This window comes from Camellia sinensis, unplaced genomic scaffold, assembly GCF_055761805.1.
Source record: "Camellia sinensis isolate YWXY unplaced genomic scaffold, ASM5576180v1 Unanchor4, whole genome shotgun sequence".
Lineage (NCBI taxonomy): Eukaryota > Viridiplantae > Streptophyta > Magnoliopsida > Ericales > Theaceae > Camellia > Camellia sinensis.
The window spans coordinates 2794577-2803785 of record NW_028129277.1 but is presented as its reverse complement, the minus strand read 5'-3'; the positions used below and the strand labels follow the sequence as shown (position 1 = coordinate 2803785).

At 40.8% G+C, this 9209-nt stretch overlaps 1 long non-coding RNA gene across 1 annotated transcript; it reads right to left on the bottom strand.

Moving 5' to 3' along the window:
• Nucleotides 1-722: 722 nt before the first annotated feature.
• On the bottom strand, nt 723-5653 carry LOC145816733 (uncharacterized). Its single transcript, XR_014358818.1, has 2 exons — nt 5489-5653; nt 723-1059 (listed from the first exon to the last, which is right to left on the bottom strand). It is a non-coding gene; the product is annotated as an uncharacterized LOC145816733 (long non-coding RNA).
• Nucleotides 5654-9209: the final 3556 nt, after the last annotated feature.

Sequence of the window (9209 nt, the reverse complement as noted above, 5' to 3'; positions counted from 1 at the left end):
GCAAGATAGCGCGATAAAATCACTACAACAAAAAAAGCCATTGGTGACAGACTGATTTTGTCTCCAAACATCAAAATTTCGTCACTAAAGTGATCTGTGACGAAAAAAATTTGTCACCACGTTCGTGGCCTATACGTCGTCACAAAAAGTACCTGGTGACGAAAAATAGTTTCGTCGCCTATTTTTCATTTTTGGTGACGAAATGTTTCGTCTCCAATGTTGAATTTTTTGTCCTCTAAAACACCAATTTCGTCACCAAAACTAAATAATATTTTATTTTAATTGTTTTTTGCGACGAAATATTTCGTCACCAAATATATTTTAGTGACGAAAGTTTTCCTCACCAATGATATGGATTAATGTGACAAAAAAATTCGTCACTAAAATGAGCGAAAAAGAAAATTATTCAATGACAAAAAACATTTTGTCACCAAATATTTCAATTTAGCGACGAAATATTCGGCAAATGTAACGAAATTATTTGTTTCGTACTATATCATTAGTGACAAAATTATTCATGTTTTTTTGAGAACTAATAGCGACATTTTTTATTTTGTCACTAATAAAAATTAAAATTTTTGAAAATGAGGATACTATTTTCTTCCAAATTTTTTTCTTTTCAGTAACAATTCCCTGCGCATTTTAATAACCTGTTCAATAAAATATCTATTACAAATCAATACAAAAATCTATTCATTTTCATAAACATCACAATCGAATTGTAGCACTATCCACAAAAATACAATATGAACTGTATGCGGATAATAAACATGTCTCCTAATATCCACAAAAAATGTCTACTAATATCCACAAAAATATAATATCAACAGTATGCAAATTACCAAACACATCTCCTAATATCAAAAAAAAAAACATGTCTACTAATATCAACAAAAATAAAATATCAAGGGCGGATTACCAAACATGCCCCGTAATACCAACAAAAATATAAAATTTACAACACAACCAAAATACATGAAAGATAATATGAGCAAAAACACAAAATGAGCTACCATCTGCCCTCCAAATTACCAAACACGACCATATCAAATCTCGAATCTGCAAAAAAATGAAACACAAAAAAAAGAAAAATGTTAATTAGACAATTATTATCTTATCCATAACATAAACAATTTAACATGCATTTTTGGACATAGTTTTCAAACCGGGAGTCTCGTGCTAGTTCCGTAAATTTCTGTAACTCACATTGGTCCATCCCGAGGTGTTTGAGATGTTTCCCGGGCCGTCTCATGGCTGTTGCATGATTTTGGCCCCTGAAGGCCTATTTTCAAGCTTAAGTGTGAAAAAGTGCATTTTTGGACTTAGTTTTCAAACTGAGAGTCCCGTGCTAGTTTCGTAAGTTTTCACAACTCACATTTGTTTATCCCGAGGTGTTTGAGGGGTTTCCCGGGCCGTCTCGTGGCTGTTGCACGATTTTGGCCCCCGAAGGCCTATTTTTGAAGCTTAAGTGTGGAAAAGTGCATTTTTAGACTTAGTTTTCAAACCGGGAGTCACGTGCTAGTTCCGTAAATTTCCACAACTCACATTGGTACATCCCGAGGTGTTTGAGGTGTTTCCCGGGCCGTCTCGTGGCTGTTGCACGATTTTGGCCCCCGAAGGCCTATTTTCAAGCTTTAGTGTAAAAAATTACATTTTGGGACTTAGTTTTCAAACCGGGAGTCTCGTGCTAGTTCCGTTAGTTTCCACAACTCACATTGGTCTCTGCCGAGGTGTTTGAGGTGTTCCCCGGGCCGTCACGTGACTGTTGCATGATTTTAGCCTCCGGTGGCCTATTTTGAAGCTTAAGTGTGAATAAGTGCATTTTTTGACTTAGTTTTCAAACGGGGAATCTCGTTCTACTTCCGTAAGTTTGCACAACTCACATTGGTCCCTCCCGAGGTGTTTGAGGTGTTTCCCAGGCCATCTCGTGCCTGTTGCACGATTTTGGCCCCCCGAAGGCCTATCTTTAAGCTTAAGTGTGAAAAAGTACATTTTTGGATATAGTTTTCAAACCGGGAGTCCCGTGCTAGTTCTGTAAGTTTCCACAACTCACATTGGTCCATCCCGAGGTGTTTGAGGTGTTTCCCGGGCCGTCTCATGGCTGTTGCATGATTTTGGCCACCGAAGGCCTATTTTCAAGCTTAAGTGTGAAAAAGTGCATTTTTGGACTTAGTTTTCAAACCGGGAGTCCCTTGCTAGTTCCGTAAGTTTGCACAACTCACATTTGTTTATCCCAAGGTGTTTGAGGTGTTTCCCGAGCCGTCTCGTGGCTGTTGCACGATTTTGGCCCTCGAAGGCCTATTTTTGAAGCTTAAGTGTGGAAAAGTGCATTTTTGGACTTAGTTTTCAAACCGGGAGTCACGTGCTAGTTCCGTAAATTTCCACAACTCACATTGGTCCATCCCGTGGTGTTTGAGGTGTTTCCCGAGCCGTCTCGTGGCTGTTGCACGATTTTGGCCCCCGAAGGCCTATTTTCAAGCTTTAGTGTAAAAAATTACATTTTGGGACTTCGTTTTCAAACCGGGAGTCTCGTGCTAGTTCCGTTAGTTTCCACAACTCACATTGGTCTCTGCCGAGGTGTTTGAGGTGTTCCCCGGGCCGTCACGTGACTGTTGCATGATTTTAGCCTCCGGTGGCCTATTTTGAAGCTTAAGTGTGAATAAGTGCAATTTTGGACTTAGTTTTCAAACCGGGAGTCCCGTGCTAGTTCCGTAAGTTTCCGTAACTCACATTGGTCCATTCCGAGGTGTTTGAGGTGTTTCCCGGGCCATCTCATGGCTGTTGCATGATTTTGGCCCCCAAAGGCCTATTTCAAACTTAAGTGTGAAAAAGTGCATTTTTGGACTTAGTTTTCAAACCGGGAGTCCCATGCTAGTTTCGTAAATTTTCACAACTCACATTGGTCGATCTCGAGGTGTTTGAGCTGTTTCCCGGGCCGTCTCGTGGCTGTTGCACGATTTTGGCCCCCGAAGGCCTATTTTTGAAGCTTAAGTGTGGAAAAGTGCATTTTTGGACTTAGTTTTCAAACCGAGAGTCACGTGCTAGTTCCGTAAATTTTCACAACTCACATTGGTCCATCCCGAGGTGTTTGAGGTGTTTCCCGGGCCGTCGCGTGCCTGTTGCACGATTTTGGCCCCCGAAGGCCTATTTTCAAGCTTAAGTGTAAAAAAATACATTTTTGGACTTAGTTTTAAAACCGGGAGTCCCGTGCTAGTTCCGTTAGTTTCCACAACTCACATTGGTCCCTCCCGAGGTGTTTGAGGTGTTCCTCAGGCCGTCATGTGACTGTTGCATAATTTTTGCCTCCGGTGGCCTATTTTGAAGCTTAAGTGTGAATAAGTGCAATTTTGGACTTAGTTTTTAAACCGGGAGTCTCGTGCTAGTTCCGTAAGTTTTCACAACTCACATTGGTCCATCCGGAGGTGTTTGAAGTGTTCCCCAAGCCGTCTCCTGGCTGTTGCACGATTTTGGCCTCCAATGGCCTATTTTTGAAGTTTAAGTGTGAAAAAGTGCATTTTTGGACTTAATTTTCAAACCGGGAATCTCGTGCTACTTCCGTAAGTTTCCACAACTCACATTGGTCCCTCCCGAGGTGTTTGAGGTGTTTCCCAGGCCGTCTCGTGCCTATTTCACGATTTTGGGCCCTCGAAGGCCTCTATCTTTAAGCTTAAGTGTGGAAAAAGTGCATTTTTGGACTTAGATTTCAAACCGGGAGTCCCGTGCTAGTTCCGTAAGTTTCTACAACTCACATTGGTCCGTCCCGAGGTGTTTGAGGTGTTTCCTGGGCCGTCTCGTGGCTGTTGCACGATTTTGGCCCCCGAAGGCCTATTTTTGAAGCTTAAGTGTGGAAAAATGCATTTTTGGACTTAGTTTTCAAATCGGGAGTCCCGTGCTAGTTCCGTAAGTTTTCACAACTCACATTGGTCTATCCCGAGGTGTTTGAGGTGTTTCCCAGGCTGTCTCGTGACTGTTGCACGATTTTGGCCCCCGAGGCTTATTTTCAAGCTTAAGTGTGAAAAAGTGCATTGTTGGACTTAGTTTTCAAACCGAGAGTCTCGTGCTAGTTCCGTAAGTTTCCACAACTCACATTGGTCAGTCCCGAGGTGTTTGAGGTGTTTCCCGGGCCGTCTCATAGCTGTTGCACAATTTTGGCCCCCGAAAGCCTATTTTCAAGCTTTAGTGTGGAAAAGTGCATTTTTGGACTTAGTTTTTAAACCGTGAGTCCCGTACTAGTTCCGTAAGTTTCTACAACTCACATTGGTCTATCCCGAGGTGTTTGAGATGTTTCCCGGGCTGTCTCGTAGCTGTTGCACGATTTTGGCCCCCGAGGCCTATTTTCAAGCTTAAGTGTGAAAAAGTGCATTTTTGGACTTAGTTTTCAAACCGAGAGTCCCGTGCTAGTTCCGTAGGTTTCCACGACTCACATTGGTCCGTCCCGAGGTGTTTGAGGTGTTTCCCGGGCCGTCTCGTGGCTGTTGCACGATTTTGGCCCCCGAAAGCCTATTTTCAAGCTTAAGTGTGGAAAAAGTGCATTTTTAGACTTAGTTTTCAAACCGGGAGTCCCGTGCTAGTTCCGTAAGTTTCTACAACTCACATTGGTCCGTCCCGAGGTGTTTGACGTGTTTCCCGAGTCGTCTTGTGGCTGTTGCACATTTTTTCGACTAGTTTCATGCCTACATGTGGGAATAGTTTTCGACTTAGTTTCATGCCTACATGTTGGAATAGTGCAAATGTCAAAGTAGTTTCCTAATTGGGAGCCACGTGCATATTTCAGTGTTTGTGATATTTCTCAAGCTTTTACGTGCATAGTTCACTATCTTAGTTGAAGAAGAAATTTCTACTAAATTAGCATAGAAACATAATATATTGAGTTAAGTTACGATCCTTATAGTATTGAGTTATGTTATTTCTTATAATCAAATTTACAAATGACATAATTTCCATATGATTTATAAGTAATGATTAAGAGTACATAGATCATATGGAAATTATGTCATGAACCCAGATGCAAATCTATATTAAGTTTCTAATAAACCCAGATTCAAATGTTTTGTTAAATTAAGAACAACCAATCTCAATCTCTATATTTGAGTGCTCTATTATCTCTCTATTTCAGATATTGGTTAAATGACATGTTGGGTATGGACAACTAACCTTAACTTCAAATTTCTTCACAGTTTTGATCATAAATCAATCATCTTGTGTTAGGTAGAACAAACATCCACTCTTGCCAGGGGAGGACAGTTCCCTAAGGGCATCGCTTCCGCAAATAGCCAGCATGTAATTCACAGGATCTATTCCTAACATTTCCCTAAGATGCCTAAATATCCAACAATGCAATTATCACAATGATGTTGATGAAATAATGAGAGTTCAATCTTCCAAAATTTGGCAATCCAAAAAATAACTAAACCAAATCAATTTCAAATCAAAATCCGGGAAAAAAAACCTACAACATGCTTAGTTGAATTTCTTATAGAGTATATACCTAAACACCATGGGACAGTAGTCCTTCCATCTGAAGTCCACTGACTGGTGTGGCGGCGTGCAATTCGATCCTTCAGTTGGAAACCTAGTCCAGAACTTCTCCTTGGGTTCAAAATCCGCTGGCTTAAGCGCTCGTGTAATGGACGCATTCTTCCCAACAGAGTATCTACAAATCAATAAGAATTTCACAAAACACAAAACCAACCAACAAAGACCCAATACCCAAATAACGTCAACAGATGCAACAGATGAAAAAGCAAAAGCAAAAGAATCCAATCCAATAATCAACCTGATACCCAGTTGGAGATTAAGCATCAATTCATAATTCTTATGTCCCTCGGATATCATCTGCCCTTGTTTCTTGACATCAAAGCCTTCATACCAACAAGGACTCTTCCTCTACTGCCCAGCAGGAGCTCCTCCACAAGAAGACTCACTCCCAACCCCAACCCCAACCCCATCTCTATAAAAAATTGAAGCCTCCACATTGTCTACAATATCACAAGTAATATCCCCAGCTTCACCATCAGATTCCCAGATACAAATTCTGGGAAAATTGGCATTCCTCTCAGCCAAACTACCCCTCCCACCGTCCACCGACGATCTCTTCCTGGACGGCGGCAACACGAAACACGGCTGCTCAGGCTGCCGATTATGCAAATTATCACTCCAAATCCCAGTATAAGAACTCCCATCAGGCCAAGCAAAAACCCCATTTCCTTTAGGAACACCATCTTCCCAATTCCCTTCATATCGATTCCCATTAGCCCAAATCAAAACCCCCTTACCCAGATTCAAACTTATAGTATTGAGTATATATAAACTTAATATGATAATCTGCTCCTTTTAAATAGATTTCTAATTACTCTTCTATATTGATAATCTACTCCTAATAGATTTCTAATTTCTTTAAAAACTATATTAAACTTAATATATAAAAAATTAAAGCATCAATTGCCTATCTATTGATAATCCAGCAGGCACATCATTGTTTGTACCTAGGAGAAATCCAATTCAAAACAGATTTCCATTAGGTTTTTATTTATTTATTTTGGGTTTCCAATTGGAACATCGAATTTGTATACAGAGCATTATACATAGCATATTTTATATGTATATGGAGCATATTTCATATGTATACAGAGCATATACATTAGAAAAATACATCAGAGGGAGCATCGAGAGAGAGAGAGAGAGAGAGAGAGAGACTAACAGCGGTGGTGATCTCCGATCGGCACAGCAGCGGCGGTAAGGAAAGGAGGGGCTAACGATCGGCAGCAAGGGTAGGAGAAACCAACGGCGGCAGTGAGGGCTGTCGGCGGTGGGTTGATGCAGTGGTAGCAGCGGCGGTGAGGGAAATAGGTTTGAACCGAGTATAACGTGTGTGTGTGTGTGAGAGAGAGAGAGAAATAGGTTTGAACCGAGAAACTATTGTGTGTGTTTGAGGCGCCAAAACTTTTTATTTCCCTCCTAAAATATTTAGTGACTAAATTATTTATTGGTGACAAAATTATTTCTTCACCAAAGATAGAAATATTGGCCACAAAAATCGTTTTGTCACTAAATGATATTAAAATATTAAAAATTATTGGTGACAAAAATATATTCGTCATTAATAATTTTATAATTGGTGACCAATTTTTTCGTCACTAAAAGTCTCAAAATTTTGGCACCCTCCGAAAATATTAGCGGGAAGATATTTGGTGACAAAAAAAATATAAATAATGACGAAAAATAATTTCGTCACCTATTTTTTTTATTATGATTTATATTGGTGACGAAATTTTATTTTTGTCTCCAAAAATGGTACATTTGGAGGCGAAATATGATTTTCGTCATTAAAAGATACGTATTTCGGGACAAAATTTTTTTTCGTCATTAGTTTTCGTCTCTAAAGACTATTTTTGTTGTAGTGAATGCATGGAAAATGCAAGTAATGGTCACAGCGCAAAATAGCGCGATGCGCAAAATAGCGCGATAAAATGCATGCAAAATGCAAGTAATGTGAACGAAACAGTGCGATGAGGTGCGCAAGATAGCGCGACAAAATGCATGGAAAATACAAGTAATGTGAACAAAACAGTGCGATGAGTTGCGCAAGATAGCGCGACAAAATGCATGCAAAACGTAACTAGTGTGCACAAAATAGTGCGATGAGGTGCGCAAGATAGCGCGATAAAATGCATGCAAAACGCAAGTACTGTGCACAAAACAGTGCGATGAGGTGCGCAAGATAGCGCGATAAAATGCATGGAAAATGCAAGTAACGGTCACAGCGCAAAATAGCGCGATAAAATGCATGCAAAATGCAAGTAATGTGAACAAAACAGTGCGATGAGGTGGGCAAGATAGCGCGACAAAATGCATGCAAAACGCAAGTAATGTGCACAAAACAGTGCGATGAGGTGCGCAAGATAGCGCGATAAAATGCATGGAAAATGCAAGTAATGGTCACAGTGCAAAGTAGCGCGATGTGCAAAATAGCGCGATAAAATGCATGCAAAATGCAGGTAATGTGAACAAAACAGTGCGATGAGGTGGGCAAGATAGCGCGACAAAATTCATGCAAACCGCATGTAATGTGCACAAAACAGTGCGATGAGGTGCGCAAGATAGTGCGATAAAATGCATGGAAAATGCAAGTTATGGTCAAAGTGCAAAATAGCTCGATGCGCAAAATAGCGCGATAAAATGCATCCAAAATGCAAGTAATGTGAACAAAACCGTGCGATGAGGTGCGCAAAATAGCACTACAAAGTGCATGCAAAACGCAAGTAATGTGCACAAAACGGTGCGATGAGGTGCGCAAGATAGCGCGACAAAATGCTTGCAAAACGCAAGTAATGTGCACAAAATAGTGCGATGAGGTGCGCAAGAGAGTGCGACAAAATGCTTGCAAAACGCAAGTAATGTGCACAAAACAGAGCGATGAGGTGCGCAAGATAGCGCGATAAAATGCATGGAAAATGCAAGTAATGGTCACAGCGCAAAATAGCGCGATGCGCAAAATAGCGCTATAAAATGCATGCAAAATGCAAATAATGTGAACAAAACAGTGCGATGAGGTGCGCAAGATAGCCCGACAAAATGCATGCAAAACGCAAGTAATGTGCACAAAACAATGCGATGAGGTGCGCTAGATAGCGCGATAAAATGCATGGAAAATGCAAGTAATGGTCACAGCGCAAAATAGCGCGATGCGCAAAATAGTGCGATAAAATGCATGCAAAATGCAAGTAATGTGAACAAAACAGTGCGATGAGGTGCGCAAGATAGCGCGACAAAATGCATGCAAAACGCAAGTAATGTGCACAAAACAGTGCGATGAGGTGCGCAAGATAGCGCGATAAAATGCATGGAAAATGCAAGTAATGGTCACAGTGCAAAATAGCGCGATGCGCAAAATAGCGCGATAAAATGCATGCAAAATGCAAGTAATGTGAACCAAACAGTGCGATGAGGTGCGCAAGATAGCGCGACAAAATGCATGCAAAACGCATGTAATGTGCAAAAAACTGTGCGATGAGGTGCGCAAGATAGTGCGATAAAATGCATGGAAAATGCAAGTTATGGCCAAAGTGCAAAATAGCGCGATGCGCAAAATAGCGCGATAAAATGCATGCAAAATGCAAGTAATGTGAACAAAACAGTGCGATGAGGTGCGCAAGATAGCGCTACAAAGTGCATGCAAAACGCAAGTAATGTGCACAAAACAGTGCGAT